Here is a 17,222-nt window from a genome sequence, read left to right as displayed (position 1 = left end):
ATATATATATATATATATATATAATATATATATATATATATATATATAAATATAATAATATTATATATATATATATATATATATATTTTATTTTGCTTTGACGCTGTCTCCCACGTTTCCGAGGTAGCGCAAGGAAACAGACGAAAGAAATGGCCCAACCCACCCCCATACACATGTATATACATACACGTCCACACACGCAAATATACATACCTATACATCTCAATGTACACATATATATACACACACAGACACATACATATATACCCATGCACACAATTCCCACTGTCTGCCTTTATTCATTCCCATCGCCACCTCGCCACACATGGAATACCATCCCCCTCCCCCCTCATGTGTGCGAGGTAGCGCTAGGAAAAGACAACAAAAGCCTCATTCGTTCACACTCAGTCTCTAGTTGTCATACAATAATGCCTGAAACCACGGTTCCCTTTCCACATCCAGGCCCCACACAACTTTCCATGGTTTACCCCAGACACTTCACATGCCCTGATTCAATCCACTGACAGCACGTCAACCCCGGTATACCACTTCGATCCAATTCACTCTATTCCTTGCCCGCCTTTCACCCTCCTGCAAGTTCAGGCCCCGATCACTCAAAATCTTTTTCACTCCATCTTTCCACCTCCAATTTGGTCTCCCACTTCTCCTCGTTCCCTCCACCTCCGACACATATATCCTCTTGATCAATCTTTCCTTACTCATTCTCTCCATGTGCCTAAAACATTTCAAAACACCCTCTTCTGCTCTCTCAACCACGCTCTTTTTATTTCCACACATCTCTCTTACCCTTACATTGCTTACTCGATCAAACCACCTCACACCACACATTGTCCTCAAACATCTCATTTCCAGCATATTCACCCTCCTGCTCACAACTCTATCCATAGCCCACGCCTCGCAACCATACAACATTGTTGGAAACACTATTCCTTCAAACATACCCATTTTTGCTTTCCGAGATAATGTTCTCGACTTCCACACATTCTTCAAGGCTCCCAGGATTTTCGCCCCCTCCCCCACACTATGATTCACTTCCGCTTCCATGGTTCCATCCGCTGCCAGATCCACTCCCAGATATCTAAAAACACTTTACTTCCTACAGTTTTTCTCCATTCAAACTTACCTCCCAATTGACTTGACCCTCAATCCTACTGTACTTAATAACCTTGCTCTTATTCACATTTACTCTTAACTTTCTTCTTTCACACACTTTACCAAACTCAGTCACCAGCTTCTACAGTTTCTCACATGAATCAGCCACCAGCGCTGTGTCATCAGCGAACAGTAACTGACGCACCTTCCCAAGATCTCTCATCCACAACAGACTTCATTTTTGCCCCTCTTTCCAAAACTCTTGCATTCACCTCCCTAACAACTCCATCCATAAAGAAATTAAACAACCATTGACACATCACACACCCCTGCCGCAGACCTACATTCACTGAAAACCAATCACTTTCCTCTCTTCCTACACGTACACATGCCTTACATACTCGATAAAAACTTTTCACTGCTTCTAACAACTTGCCTCCCACACCATATATTCTTAATACCTTCCACAAAGCATCTCTATTAACTCTATCATATGCCTTCTCCAGATCCATAAATGCTACATACAAATCCATTTGCTTTTCTAAGTATTTCTCACATACATTCTTCAAAGCAAACACCTGATCCACACATCCTCTACCACTTCTGAAACCATACTGCTCTTCCCCAATCTGATGCTCTGTGCATGCCTTCACCCTCTCAATCAATACCCTCCCATATAATTTACCAGGAATACTCAACAAACTTATACCTCTGTAATTTGAGCACTCACTCTTATCCCCTTTGCCTTTGTACATATATATATATATATATATATATATATATATATATATATATATATATATATATATATATATATATATATATATATTATTTTTTTTATTTTACTTTGTCGCTGTCTCCCGCGTTTGCGAGGTAGCGCAAGGAAACAGACGAAAGAAATGGCCAAACCCACCCCCATACACATGTATATACACACACATCCACACACAAAAATATACATACCTATACATCTCAATGTACACATGTATATACACACACAGACACATACATATATACCCATGCACACAATTGACACTGTCTGCCTTTATTCATTACCATCGCCACCTCGCCACACATGGAATACCATCCCCCTCCCCCCTCATGTGTGCGGGGTAGCGCTAGGCAAACACAACAAAGGCCTCATTCGTTCACACTCAGTCTCTAGCTGTCATGCAATAATGCCCGAAACCACAGCTCCCTTTCCACATCCATGCCCCACACAGCTTTCCATGGTTTACCCCAAACGCTTCATATGCCCTGATTCAATCCACTGACATCACGTCAACCCCGGTATACCACATCGATCCAATTCACTCTATTCCTTGCCCACCTTTCACCTTCCTGCTTGTTCAGGCCCTGATCACTCAAAATCTTTTTCACTCCATCTTTCCACCTCCAATTTGGTCTCCCACTTCTCGTTCCCTCCACCTCTGACACATATATCCTCTTGGTCAATCTTTCCTCATTCATTCTCTCCATGTGCCCAAACCATTTCAAAACACCCTCTTCTGCTCTCTCAACCACGCTCTTTTTACTTCCACACATCTCTCTTACCCTTACATTACTTAATCGATCAAACCACCTCACACCACACATTGTCCTCAAACATCTCATTTCCAGCACATCCATCCTCCTGCGCACAACTGTATCCATACCCCACGCCTCGCAACCATACAACATTTTTGGAACCACTATTCCTTCAAACATACCCATTTTTGCTTTCCGAGATAATGTTCTCGACTTCCACACATTCTTCAAGGCTCCCAGGATTTTCGCCCCCTCCCCCACCCTATGATTCACTTCCGCTTCCATGGTTCCATCCGCTGCCAGATCCACTCCCAGATATCTAAAACACTTCACTTCCTCCAGTTTTTCTCCATTCAAACTTACCTCCCAATTGACTTGACCCTCCACCCTACTGTACCTAATAACATTGCTCTTATTCACATTTATTCTTAATTTTCTTCTTCCACACACTTTACCAAACTCAGTCACCAGCTTCTGCAGTTTCTCACATGAATCAGCCACCAGCGCTGTATCATCAGCGAACAACAACTGACTCACTTCCCAAGCTCTCTCATCCACAACAGACTTCATTTTTGCCCCCTCTTACCAAAATTCTTGCATTCACCTCCCTAACAACCCCATCCATAAACAAATTAAACAACCATGGAGACATCACACACCCCTGCCGCAAACCTACATTCACTGAGAACCAATCACTTTCCTCTCTTCCTATACGTACACATGCCTTACATCCTCGATAAAATCTTTTCACTGCTTCTAACAACTTGCCACCCACACCATATATTCTTAATACCTTCCACAGAGCATCTCTATCAACTCTATCATATGCCTTCTCCAGATCCATAAATGCTACATATAAATCCATTTGCTTTTCTAAGTATTTCTCACATACATTCTTCAAAGCAAACACCTGATCCACACATCCTCTACCACTTCTGAAACCACACTGCTCTTCCCCAATCTGATGCTCTGTACATGCCTTCACCCTCTCAATCAATACCCTCCCATATAATTTACCAGGAATACTCAACAAACTATATACCTCTGTAATTAGAGCACTCACTCTTATCCCCTTTGCCTTTGTACAATGGCACTATGCACGCATTCCGCCAATCCTCAGGCACCTCACCATAAGTCATACATACATTAAATAACCTTAACAACCAGTCAACAATACAGTCACCCCCTTTTTTAATAAATTCCACTGCAATACCATCCAAACCTGCTGCCTTGCCGGCTTTCATCATCTGCAAAGCTTTTACTACCTCTTCCCTGTTTACCAAATCATTTTCCCCAACCCTCTCACTTTGCACACCACCTCGACCAAAACACCCTATATCTGCCACTCTATCATCAAATACATTCAACAAACCTTCAAAATACTCAGTCCATCTCCTTCTCACACTACCACTACTTGTTATCACCTCCCCATTTGCGCCCTTCACTGAAGTTCCCATTTGCTCCCTTGTCTTACGCACTTTATTTACCTCCTTCCAGAACATCTTTTTATTTTCCCTAAAATTTAATAATACTCTCTCACCCCAACTCATATTTGCCCTCTTTTTCACCTCTTGCACCTTTCTCTTGACCTCCTGTCTCTTTCTTTTATACATCTCCCACTCAATTGCATTTTTTCCCTGCAAAAATCGTCCAAATGCCTCTCTCTTCTCTTTCACTAATAATCTTATTTCTTCATCCCACCACTCACTACCCTTTCTAATCAACCCACCTCCCACTCTTCTCATGCCACAAGCATCTTTTGTGCAATCCATCACTGATTCCCTAAATACATCCCATTCCTCCCCCACTCCCCTTACTTCCATTGTTCTCACCTTTTTCCATTCTGTACTCAGTCTCTCCTGGTACTTCCTCACACAAGTCTCCTTCCCAAGCTCACTTACTCTCACCACCCTCTTCACCCCAACATTCACTCTTCTTTTCTGAAAACCCATACAAATCTTCACCTTAGCCTCCACAAGATAATGATCAGACATCCCTCCAGTTGCACCTCTCAGCACATTTACATCCAAAAGTCTCTCTTTCGCGCGCCTGTCAATTATCACGTAATCCGATAACGCTCTCTGGCCATCTCTCCTACTTACATACGTATACTTATGTATATCTTGCTTTTTGAACCAGATATTCCCAATCACCAGTCCTTTTTCAGCACATAAATCTACAAGCTCTTCACCATTTCCATTTACAACACTGAACACCCCATGTATACCAATTATTCCCTCAACTGCCACATTACTCACCTTTGCATTCAAATCACCCATCACTATAACCCGGTCTCGTGCATCAAAACCACTAACACACTCATTCAGCTGCTCCCAAAACACTTGCCTCTCATGATCTTTCTTCTCATGCCCAGGTGCATATGCACCAATAATCACCCATCTCTCTCCATCAACTTTCAGTTTTACCCATATTAATCGAGAATTTACTTTCTTACATTCTATCACATACTCCCACAACTCCTGTTTCAGGAGTACTGCTACTCCTTCCCTTGCTCTTGTCCTCTCACTAACCCCTGACTTTACTCCCAAGACATTCCCAAACCACTCTTCCCCTTTATCCTTGAGCTTCGTTTCACTCAGAGCCAAAACATCCAGGTTCCTTTCCTCAAACATACTACCTATCTCTCCTTTTTTCACATCTTGGTTACATCCACACACATTTAAACACCCCAACCTGAGTCTACGAGGAGGATGAGCACTCCCCGCGTGACTCCTTCTGTTTCCCATTTTTTAGAAAGTTAAAAAATGCAAGGAGGGGAGGATTTCTGGCCCCCCGCTCCCGTCACCTCTGGTCTATATATGGCTCTGAGTGGTCGAGGTGGTGTGCGAAGTGAGAGGGTTAGGGAGAATGATTTGGTAAACAGAGAAGAGGTAGTAAAAGCTTTGTGGAAGATGAAAACCGGCAAGGCAGCAGGTTTGGATGGTATTGCAGTGGAATTTGTTAAAAAATGGGATGACTGGTTGGTACGGATATTCAGTGTATGTATGACTCATGGTGAGGTGCCTGAGGATTGGCGGAATGCTTGTATAGTGCCATTGTACAAAGGCAAAGGGGACAAAGGCGAGTGCTCAAATCATAGAGGTATAAGTTTGTTGAGTATTCCTGGGAAATTATATGGGAGGGTATTGATTGAGAGGGTCAAGGCATGTACAGAGCATCAGACTGAGGAAGAGCAGTGTGGTTTTAGAAGTGGTAGAGGATGAGAAACTGGAAATAGTTTAGAGACGTTGTTAACTCAACAGGCTGCTTCTTACTGACACATAAACCTGAAGGTTTTCTAGAAGATAATCATTTGTTCACGTAGTCTCATACTCGTTATCTTATCTAGATGATAATCATTCGATCATGTAGTCTCATACTCGTTATCTTACTAGACGATAATCATTCGATCATGTAATCTCATACTCGTTATCTTATCTAGATGATAATCATTCGTTCATGTAGTGTTACATTCGTTATCTTATCTTGATGATAATCATTCGATCATGTAGTCTCACACTCGTTATCTTACATTTGCTCAAGTTGAATTTAAGCGACCATATGTCGTCTCAGCAGCAGATCAGAATATACTGACCGTGAGGCCGAGTGATATTAGGTTCATAAACAAAATGATGGCGAGTTTCGCCCTTAAGTCACTTTTCAAGAGGTGGGCGTGCAGAAGGCGCCGTCCAGGCAGCGAGGAGGGGGGATCAGCAATATGAGGGAGGAGACCCTCCCCCTCCAGAGAGATGTTTGGCCCATATAGGTTTATGGGAAACTAGTCTCAGCAGCACAGTGGGCAGACGTGGTATCTCCGTTAAACACCGCCTCAGCTGGCCTGCTGATACGGACGCTGGAGTAAAAACACCATAGGAATGTTAGAGGCAACATGGGAACTTGAATGAGTTATGTGGATGACGTGTTGGTTTCAATCCTAAGGAGAAACAACGCCCAAAGGACTCTGACCGCAGAGGAAAACATACATTTCAAAGTAAAAGAGAAAGACGACAACAAACTGCTGTTCTTGAACACACTCGTATGGAGAATGAAAACGGACCAACTCAGCTCACGACAGTGGATCAAGTCAGGCATGATGCTGTTTCTTCCAGTGGACACTGAGGATAAGCTGGACAGATATTTTTGGAGGAGTTCAAGCCGATAACGAAAGCCTTGAGGAACTTCAATATTCCTGGAATGTGTTGATGAAGCTGACGAACACAGGGAGAGTCATAAGAACAAGCAGAGACAGCGAAAGAAGAGAAGTGGCGAATTGAGAAGAAAAATATATAGTGGTTACGGGCGCTAGGGAAGCAATTCCCATTGGGAATTATTTCAGCGACGCTCCCTTAGACGTAGTGATAGGATCAAGAAGCACTAAGATGAGAGATATAGTTAAACACAAAAGCAAATAAAAGAGAGAAGTATGGTGTGCAGAACTCCGCGGGATGATGCAAATAAGAGAGGTGTAGGAGAGGTAAGTAGAGACGTGGGAATAAAGGAGAACATAAGAACGACGTGAGGAACGATGATACGAACAACGCAGTAGTGGTACATGTAGAACTAACAGGACATCTCCCTCCCCAGATGGGAGGAGGCACAAATTATCTAAGAAGGTTTGGACGTAGGAAAGAGAAAGACAGTGGAAGCAACCTGCATACCACTCAAGCACAACACTAACACAGTAGCAGGGAAGTGGTCAAAGGCAGCAGTTATACCTGTGGGCGTAGCTTGCTCGAATGTGAGCGAGCAGGCGAGAGGTACTGACCAGTCAGGGAGCGCCATACCACAGCAACCGGAAACCTGATCCAATACCATTGTACATACCCCCGTGTGAGACACTTACGTGTCATATTCCCCAGAGGGAAACAACTGTTGAGACATTGAGGATTAAATCCTAATTAGCAGCTTGCGTCTCACTGATACTGTCCTACTGATGTGCGAGAATGAACTTACTTCCCGACACTTGGGTGAGTGTTACATACTTTCCTGGTCAGTGGCTGCCAACTATGCGTATTACTTAAGCAACAGTAAGAAATGAATCCTATTTCTCAAAAAGCCAGTGAAGTGTTGTGAGCCAGGAATCCTTGGTTTTATAGCTCATGATACGTGTTTGATTCGTGTTTTTGTATTACTGTGAGAGAGTTTTACACTCGTGTTGCCACGTCTCTTCAGCTCATAAGTGCATATATGTACCATCTATGTATGTGTGTAAACACACTCCAGCATAAGCTAGGCTCCCATTTATCGACCAGTCCCGAGGAAAGCAGGAACACCTGGTGTGGGTGTAGGCCGACTGCCATACCAAAGGTTCGAACCCATGTGGGTTCGACCCCGGGCTGGCCCATTCATGGTCAGTAACGCCAGCCACCACACTGCGTACCTCCATAACTGTATGAGGGATGCTGTGCCCCTGAAGGCATACCTATTCTACATCAACAAATGTGTAAATTATACATACATTCAGAGAAAAAAAATCATATGGAATATGTTTTAATCGAATATAATGAACAGATCAAAGAACGTTTTTCTTTAGATAAGTTCTTCGTAATCAGATTATTAAATTATCCTTGTAACATAAAGAATAATGCTGTAAACAAACTTGATTTGCTGCGTTTAGTGGGAGATTTTTGTTCCGATTTCAGAAAGTAATACAAAAACAGTCAGATAAAACCAACACTGATACTGATCTTTAACACAGGAATGGTGGAGTACTGCCGTTCCAATACATGTATGTAGGCTGAGTGTATTTTTCAACAGTAATGCTGTGCTAACACCAGCAGTTTAGCTGTATCCAGTATCCGCACCTCCCTGTGTCCTCATTTTTCTCTGCAGTTTTTCCGCTAGTGTTGGGACTTTTCTGTAGATTGCCACGAGACTCTTGTATGTTCTCCCTTTACCATATAAATGATGCATAGAAACTGGAGATGATCAATTACCCACATCCCAGTAATGCTGCTAATTCTACTAAGATTTCTCTAATGTACCTTACCAGTAGATCTCAGAGCAGTAAATGGCTATTTTTTTTCAGTTACAATGCAAATATTGGCTGACGCGTAGATACAGAAGTCCGTCAGGTTACCACGTTGTAGACAAGGAAGGAAACAGTGCTTCTACAGAACCTTGGATGATATTTATGTCTTTATAATCCATATGTTCAGTGCAAACACAAATTGTACAAGTAGATGTACTTGATGTAGAAGCAGAAGTAGGTCATTCCAGAGGTTCACGTACTGGCTACGTTAAATGATGTAGGAGTAGAGGAAGACGGGCTGGTTGATGTAGTTGTAGCTGTTGTAGAGATGTTTGTGCTGGTTGATGTAGAAGCAGAGTTGATTGTTGTAGGATGAGTAATACCTATTCATGTGGAACCAGTGATAGTGGTTGCTGTTGTAGGAGGTGTGTTTGCTGAGGTAGATGCAGATGGGTATGTTGACCCAGAGGAACATTATGTATGATATGTTGTATTTGATGATGTATAACATACCATTGTTGTTACAGAAGGGGTCGCCCTGGATGATATGGAAGTAGATGTAGTTGTTACTGCAGGAGTTATGCTGGATGTTGTAGAAGCAGAAGTGTTTTCCTTTTGTTATAAGAGAATTCAAACAACAAACAGACAATGGGTCCTAACGAGGCTGTTTGTGAAAGTGGAAGACAACAGAAACTCATCAATTAGTGCAGTATGAATAGACAACTATCCAGATGTTTCACAGAGAAAACCTATATACTGTTCATGTAACTAAGTAGGTCTAGATAATGTCTGTCGTGGATTTGAAGCAAAATATGCACGAAGTCTCTTCTGTATCGTGACTATGGCACTGTCTTCTCAACTACGTACTCTAATTATTGTAGAAGGAGTCGTGATGGATGGCATAGAGGTGGATGTAGTTGTTACAAGGGTTGTGCTGCACAATGTAAAAGTAGATATGGTTGTTGCTGAGGGAGCTGTGCTAGATGGAGAAATAGATGTAACTGTTGTAGTAGACGGAGCACTGCTAGATGAAACCTGAGGTTGTGATTCTTGTAGAAGATGTGCTACATTATGTGGTTGTAGTTGTGTTTGTTGTGGAAGTTGCAATGGATGATTAAGAAGATCTAGACCTTTTTCTCCCATGCATCTTTTTCACAGTATGTCAAAATGTCATTTCCCCACTTTCCAAAATTGTCTGACTCAAATGTGCATTCCAAATAATATGATAACTGAAAATCTTTTATTCTTTCTATATTAGTACATATACATTTACTTGGATTATCTTTATAGTGGAGTTTTACAAATTTAATAGCAACAGAAAATGTTGATGGATTTTAAAACTTTAATAAAAGTATCTTTTTTATATTCATAACTAATTACTCAAAACATTAAACTGAAGCATAGTTCAATACACAAAAGTTCACATAGAATACTAGGTTATTGTAATTCAATCAAAAAAAAGTTCAATAAAATACCAAGGTATTGTAATGCAATAAACAAAAAGTTCAATACAATACTAGGGTATTGTAATGCAATGAACAAAACGTTTAATAGAACACCAGGGTATTGTAATGCAATCAACAAAAAATTCAATACAATACCAGGGTATTGTGATGCAATCAACAAAAAGTTCACATAGAAATCAGGGTACTGTAATGCAATCAACAAAAAGTTCACATAGAATACCAGGGTATTGTAATGTAATCAACAAAAAGTTCACATAGAATACCAGGATTTTGTAATGCAATCTACAAAAAGTTCACATAGAATACAAGGGTTTTGTAATGCAATCAACAAAAAGTTCACATAGAATACCAGGGTTTTGTAATGCAATCAACAAAAAGTTCACATAGAATACCAGGGTTTTGTAATGCAATCAACAAAAAGTTCACATAGAATACCAGGGTATTGTAATGCAATCAACAAAAAGTTCACATAGAATACCAGGGTATTGTAATGCAATCTACAAAAGGTTCAATATAATACCAGGGTATTGTAATTCATTTTATTCTGATGAACTTTACAGTCAATGAGAAACCTGTGATTGTCTTTTCTTCGCCAATTCTTAGATACGCGGAGGAGTGCGTGAAAGGGCACAATACATATCATTTTCAACCTCCAATATACCTCGTTGCTTCGTTTTCATTTGCAACAGTTGAAAAGCCTGACTCTCAAAGATATGTCGACACAAATTGAAGCAATGCATGGACGGCTCTTTCTGCCACTTTTGACTAGGAATCGCACATCGAGGGACACAATTCTGTGCATGATTTCTCATCGAACATATCTCTTGTGCTCCTAAATCAGTCTTCAGCTACAGAAATTCATCTTGACAATCATCAAAAACTTTTACAACTGACAATTTGAATGGGTTTCCCACTAAATCCAACTCATCATCGTTGAGTTCAGGAAAATATCGGTTGAAATTCATTTTCCAGTGCTGTCAAATGCTGCATAATTATTATTTTTTCTTCTTTTTTTGCAAATTAAGGAAACACTTGGTCTTCACCACCAGCAACAAGAAGTGATACCAGTTTCTCATACATCGCAACATTTTTTCATCTTGACCTTCCTCTTCCAATTTTCCAGCTCACTCATGAAAGCTTTCAAGGAATCCATGAATTTTATGATGTATTTTTTCTTTCCTTGCATCTGTGGCATTCAGTAAAGTGTGATGTCCTGCAGATTACACAGTGCAAGAATTTTTTTTTTTCTTAGTTCCTGGATGATAAGTGCTGTTTTCTAATTAACTGTATCTAAGATGTATAGAAAATGGCTATTATTCCCTTGAAACTTTGCTTTTGTGATCAGTACAGGAAAATATTTAAATAAACCCATTTTTCAGAACATTCCAGATAGATTCAGTGTTGTGTAACTGATACACAACTTTCTAAAAATTCTAGTCATATAGATAGTAGTCAGAGTGGGAGGAAGAAGCTGTATATCCAGATTACAGTGTCAGAGTTGCAGCTGAGGAGAGAAACCCATACTTCCCCAATCATAAAGACTTCAACGACTTGATCAGAGATCTTGGTCTCACAAAGTCCAATGCTGAGCTTATGACGTCTAGGTTCAAGCAGTGGAACTTGTTGGATGAAGGTGTACAAAGTGCACATCAGAGGAAGCCTCACCTGTTTGTATTCAGCTTCTTCACCCGTCAAGATGGACTCTGCTTCTGCCACAATGTAACCAGTCTGTTCCAGGTAATCGGAATCGCCCGTAACCGGGACAAGTAAGGCCTCTATATTAACATCTCATGCAGGAGCCTCAAAGCCGTGCTGCTTCATAACGGGAACAAGCACCCGTCACTTCCCCCGGCTCACTCGGTGCACTTCAAGAATACAACAATGTTAAGACCTTGCTGGACGCCTTGAAGTATGATGAGGACACCTGGGAGGTCATCGGAAACTTCAAAATGGTGGCATTCCTGATGGGTATCCAAGTTGGTTTTACCAAGTTTCCCTGCTATCTTTGCCTTTGGGACAGCAGGGACACAGGCGGGACTGGCCACAGCGGACCGAATTCTCTGTGAGGATGAACAGCGTCAAGTAGGAGCCACAGGTGGACCCCCGGAAGGTGTTGATGCCACCACTGCACATAAGATCAGGACTTATGAAATAATTGGTCACACCTTTAGATAAGGAGTCTGCAGCCTTCAAGTACCTTCAAGACTCCTTCCCTAAGTTGTCTGAGACAAAGGTCAAAGCCGGTGTCTTGGTGGGACCACAGATAAAGAAGATCCTGGAGTGCAAGGAATTCCCCAAGAAACTCACTAGGAAGGAGAAAGCAGCTTGGTACAGCTTTGTCTGACTGGTTCGTGGCTTCCTGGGCAATCACAAGACAGAAACCTATGTGAGCTGGTTGAGACTATGGTGAAGAACCGGCAAAATGTGCTGCAGGATGTCCCTCAAAGTCCATATCCTTGACGCTCATCTTGATCAATTCAAGGAGAACATGGCAGCGTATTGGGAGGAGCAAGACGAGCGCTTCCACCAGGATATACTGGACTTTGAACGTAGCTACCAAGGAACATATAACGAGAACATGATGGCTCATTATATCTGGGGTCTGAGTCAGGAAACGGATTTACATTACAATCGTAAATCTCGAAAAACTACTCAATTCTAAGTCTTTTGTGATCACTTTTGTTTAACAATAGTATAAATACAAGTTCATTTTGATTCATGTGATGTTGTTTTTCTGACTTTATGTCAATAAAAATATGCAAAGTCGCCCGTTGTCCAATCGGGAAAAGGTAAATTTCAGAATATCGCTGTCCTGGTCACAAAAGCAAAGTTTGAAGGGAATAATAGCCATTTTCTCTACTTTTCACACATAAGCAACTGGGAAATAACATTTACTACCCAGGAACAATAACTGTGTTATACAGTGTTATGTACAATCTGTGGAATTGTAGTTTGTAGAAAGATCAATATTCCAACATTCTGCCAATCTATGTTCCCAATCCCCCAACCATCCGAGTTGGAAACCCCCGTTGATGTACTTGTTGTGGAAGTAGTGCTGGATGATGAAGTAGATGTAGACGATGTACTGGATGATGAAGAAGTAGATGTACTTGTTGTGGAAGTAGTGCTGGATGATGAAGTAGCTGTAGACGATGTACTGGGTGATGAAGTAGATGTAGACGATGTACTGGATGATGAAGAAGTAGATGTCTTGTTGTGGAAGTAGTGCTGGATGATGAAGTAGATGTCTTGTTGTGGAAGTAGTACTGGATGATGAAGTAGATGTCTTGTTGTGGAAGTAGTACTGGATGATGAAGTAGATGTCTTGTTGTGGAAGTAGTGCTGGATGATGAAGTAGATGTAGACGATGTACTGGATGATGAAGAAGTAGATGTACTTGTTGTGGAAGTAGTGCTGGATGATGAAGTAGATGTACTTGTTGTGGAAGTAGTGCTGGATGATGAAGTAGATGTAGACGATGTACTGGATGATGAAGAAGTAGATGTACTTGTTGTGGAAGTAGTGCTGGATGATGAAGTAGATGTAGACGATGTACTGGATGATGAAGAAGTAGATGTACTTGTTGTGGAAGTAGTGCTGGATAATGAAGTAGATGTAGACGATGTACTGGAAGATGAAGAAGTAGATATGCTTGTTGTGGAAGTAGTGCTGGATGATGAAGTACATGTAGACGATGTACTGGATGATGCGGATGTAGATGTCTTGTTGTGGAAGTAGTACTGGATGATGAAGTAGATGTAGGCGATAAATTGGATGATGAAGTAGTAGATGTGCTTGTTGTGGAAGTAGTACTGGATGTTTACGTAGATATAGACGATTAATTACATGATAAAGTAGATGTGCTCGTTGAGGAAGAAGTACTGGATGATGAAGTAGATGTAGACGATGTACTGGATGATGAAGTAGATGTAGACGATGTACTGGAGGTTGAAATAGAATTACACGATTTACTGGTTGATGAAGTAGATGAGCTTGTAGTAGAAGTAGTACTGGATGATGAAGTAGATGTAGATGATGTACTGGATGACGAAGTAGATGAGCTTGTTGTGGAACTAGAACTGGATGATGAAGTAGATGTAGACGATGTACTGGATGAAGAGGTAGATGTGCTTGTTGTGGAAGAAGTACTGGATGATGAAGTAGATGTAGACGATGTACTAGATGATGAAGTAGATGTAGACGATGTACTGGATGATGAAGTAGATGTGCTTGTTGTGGAAGAAGTACTGGATGATGAAGTAGATGTAGACGATGTACTAGATGATGAAGTAGATGTAGACGATGTACTGGATGATGAAGTAGATGAGCTTGTTGTGGAAGAAGTACTGGATGATGAAGTAGATGTAGACGATGTACTGGATGTTGAAGTAGATGTAGACGATGAACTGGATGATGAAGTAGATGTAGACGATGTACTGGATGAAGAAGTAGATGTAGACGATGTGCTGGATGATGAAGTAGATGTAGACGATGTACTGGATGAAGAAGTAGATGTAGACGATGTGCTGGATGATGAAGTAGATGTAGACGATGTACTGGATGATGAGGTAGATGTGCTTGTTGTGGAAGTAGTACTGGATGTTGAAGTAGATGTAGACGATGTACTGGATGAAGTAGATATGCTTGTTGTGGTAGAGGTAGTGGATGATGAAGTAGATGAGGACGATGTAGTGGATGAAGAAGTAGATGTAGACGATGTGCTGGATGAAGTAGATGTAGACGATGTGCTGGATGATGAAGTAGATGTAGACGATGTACTAGATGATGAAGTAGATGTAGACGATGTACTGGATGATGAAGTAGATGAGCTTGTTGTGGAAGAAGTACTGGATGATGAAGTAGATGTAGACGATGTACTGGATGTTGAAGTAGATGTAGACGATGAACTGGATGATGAAGTAGATGTAGACGATGTACTGGATGAAGAAGTAGATGTAGACGATGTGCTGGATGATGAAGTAGATGTAGACGATGTACTGGATGAAGAAGTAGATGTAGACGATGTGCTGGATGATGAAGTTGATGTAGACGATGTACTGGATGATGAGGTAGATGTGCTTGTTGTGGAAGTAGTGCTGGATGTTGAAGTAGATGTAGACGATGTACTGGATGAAGTAGATATGCTTGTTGTGGTAGAGGTAGTGGATGATGAAGTAGATGAGGACGATGTAGTGGATGAAGAAGTAGATGTAGACGATGTGCTGGATGAAGTAGATGTAGACGATGTGCTGGATGATGAAGTAGATGTAGAAGATGTACTGGATGATGAAGTAGATGTAGACGATGAACTGGAGGATGAAGTAGATGTAGACGATGTACTGGATGAAGAAGTAGATGTAGACGATGTGCTGGATGATGAAGTAGATGTAGACGATGTACTAGACGATGAAGTAGATGTGCTTGTTGTGGAAGTAGTACTGGATGATGAAGTAGAAGTAGACGATGTACTGGATGATGATGTAGATGTAGGTGATGTGCTGGATGATGAAGTAGATGTACTTGTTGTGGAAGAGGTACTGGATGATGAAGTAGATGAGGACGATGTACTGGATGAAGAAGTAGATGTGCTTGTTGTGGAAGTAGTACTGGATGATGAAGTAGAAGTAGACGATGTACTGGATGAAGAAGTAGATGTGCTTGTTGTGGAAGTAGTACTGGATGATGTAGATGTAGACGATGTACTGGATGATGAAGTAGATGTAGACGATGTGCTGGATGATGAAGTAGATGTAGACGATGTGCTTGATGATGAAGTAGATGTGCTTGTTGTGGAAGTCGTACTAGATATTGAAGTAGATGTAGACGATGTACTGGATGAAGAAGTAGATGTGCTTGTTGTGGAAGTAGTACTGGATGATGAAGTAGATGTAGACGATGTACTGGATGATGCAGTAGATGCGCTTGTTGTGGAAGTAGTACTGGATGATGAAGTAGATGTAGACGATGTACTGGATGAAGAAGTAGATGTGCTTGTTGTGGAAGTAGTACTGGATGATGAAGTAGATGTAGACGATGTACTGGATGATGAAGTAGATGTAGATGATGTACTGGATGATGAGGTAGTAGATGTGCTTGTTGTGGAAATAGTGCTGGATGACGAAGTAGATGTAGACGATATACTGGATGATGAAGTAGATGTGCTTGTTGTGGAAGAAGTACTGGATGATGGAGTAGATGTAGACGATGTACTGGATGACGAAGTAGATATAGACGATGTACTGGATGATGAAGTAGAAGTAGACGATGTACTGGATGATGAAGTAGATGTAGAAGATGTGCTGGATGATGAAGTAGACTTGCTTGTTGTAGAGGAGGTACTTAATGATGAAGTAGATGTAGATGATGTACTCGATGATGAAGTAGATATAGACGATGTACTGGATGATGAAGTAGATGTCGACGATGTACTGGATGATGAAGTAGATGTAGACAAGGTAGTGGATGATGAAGTAGATGTGCTTGTTGAAGAAGTGGTACTGGATGATGAAATAGATGTAGACGATGTACTTGATGAAGTAGATGTAGACGATGTACTGGATGATGACGTAGATGTAGACGATGTACTGGATGATGAAGTAGATGTAGAAGATGTACTTGAAGAAGAAGTAGATGTGCTTGTTGTAGAAGTTGTACTGGATGATGAGGTAGATGTAGACGATGTACTTGATGATGAAGTAGATGTAGACGATGTCCTTGATGATGAAGTGGATGTAGACGATGTGCTTGATGATGAAGTAGATGTAGACGATGTACTGGATGAAGAAGTAGATATGCTTGTTGTGGAAGAGGTAGTGGATGATGAGGTAGATGAGGACGATGTACTGGATGAAGAAGTAGATGTAGACGATGTACTGGATGATGATGAAGTAGAAGTGCTTGTTGTGGAAGAAGTAGTGGATGGTGAGGTAGATGTAGACGATGTACTAGATGATGAAGTAGATGTAGACGATGTACTGGATGATGAAGTAGATGTGCTTGTTGTGGAAGAAGTACTGGATGATGAAGTAGATGTAGACGACGTACTGGATGATGAAGTAGATGTAGACGATGAACTGGATGATGAAGTAGATGTAGACGATGTACTGGATGAAGAAGTAGATGAAGACGATGTGCTGGATGATGAA

The sequence above is a fragment of the Panulirus ornatus genome, chromosome 5 (genome assembly GCF_036320965.1).
Source record: "Panulirus ornatus isolate Po-2019 chromosome 5, ASM3632096v1, whole genome shotgun sequence".
NCBI classification, from domain to species: Eukaryota; Metazoa; Arthropoda; class Malacostraca; order Decapoda; family Palinuridae; genus Panulirus; species Panulirus ornatus.
This window is presented reverse-complemented; position numbering follows the sequence as displayed.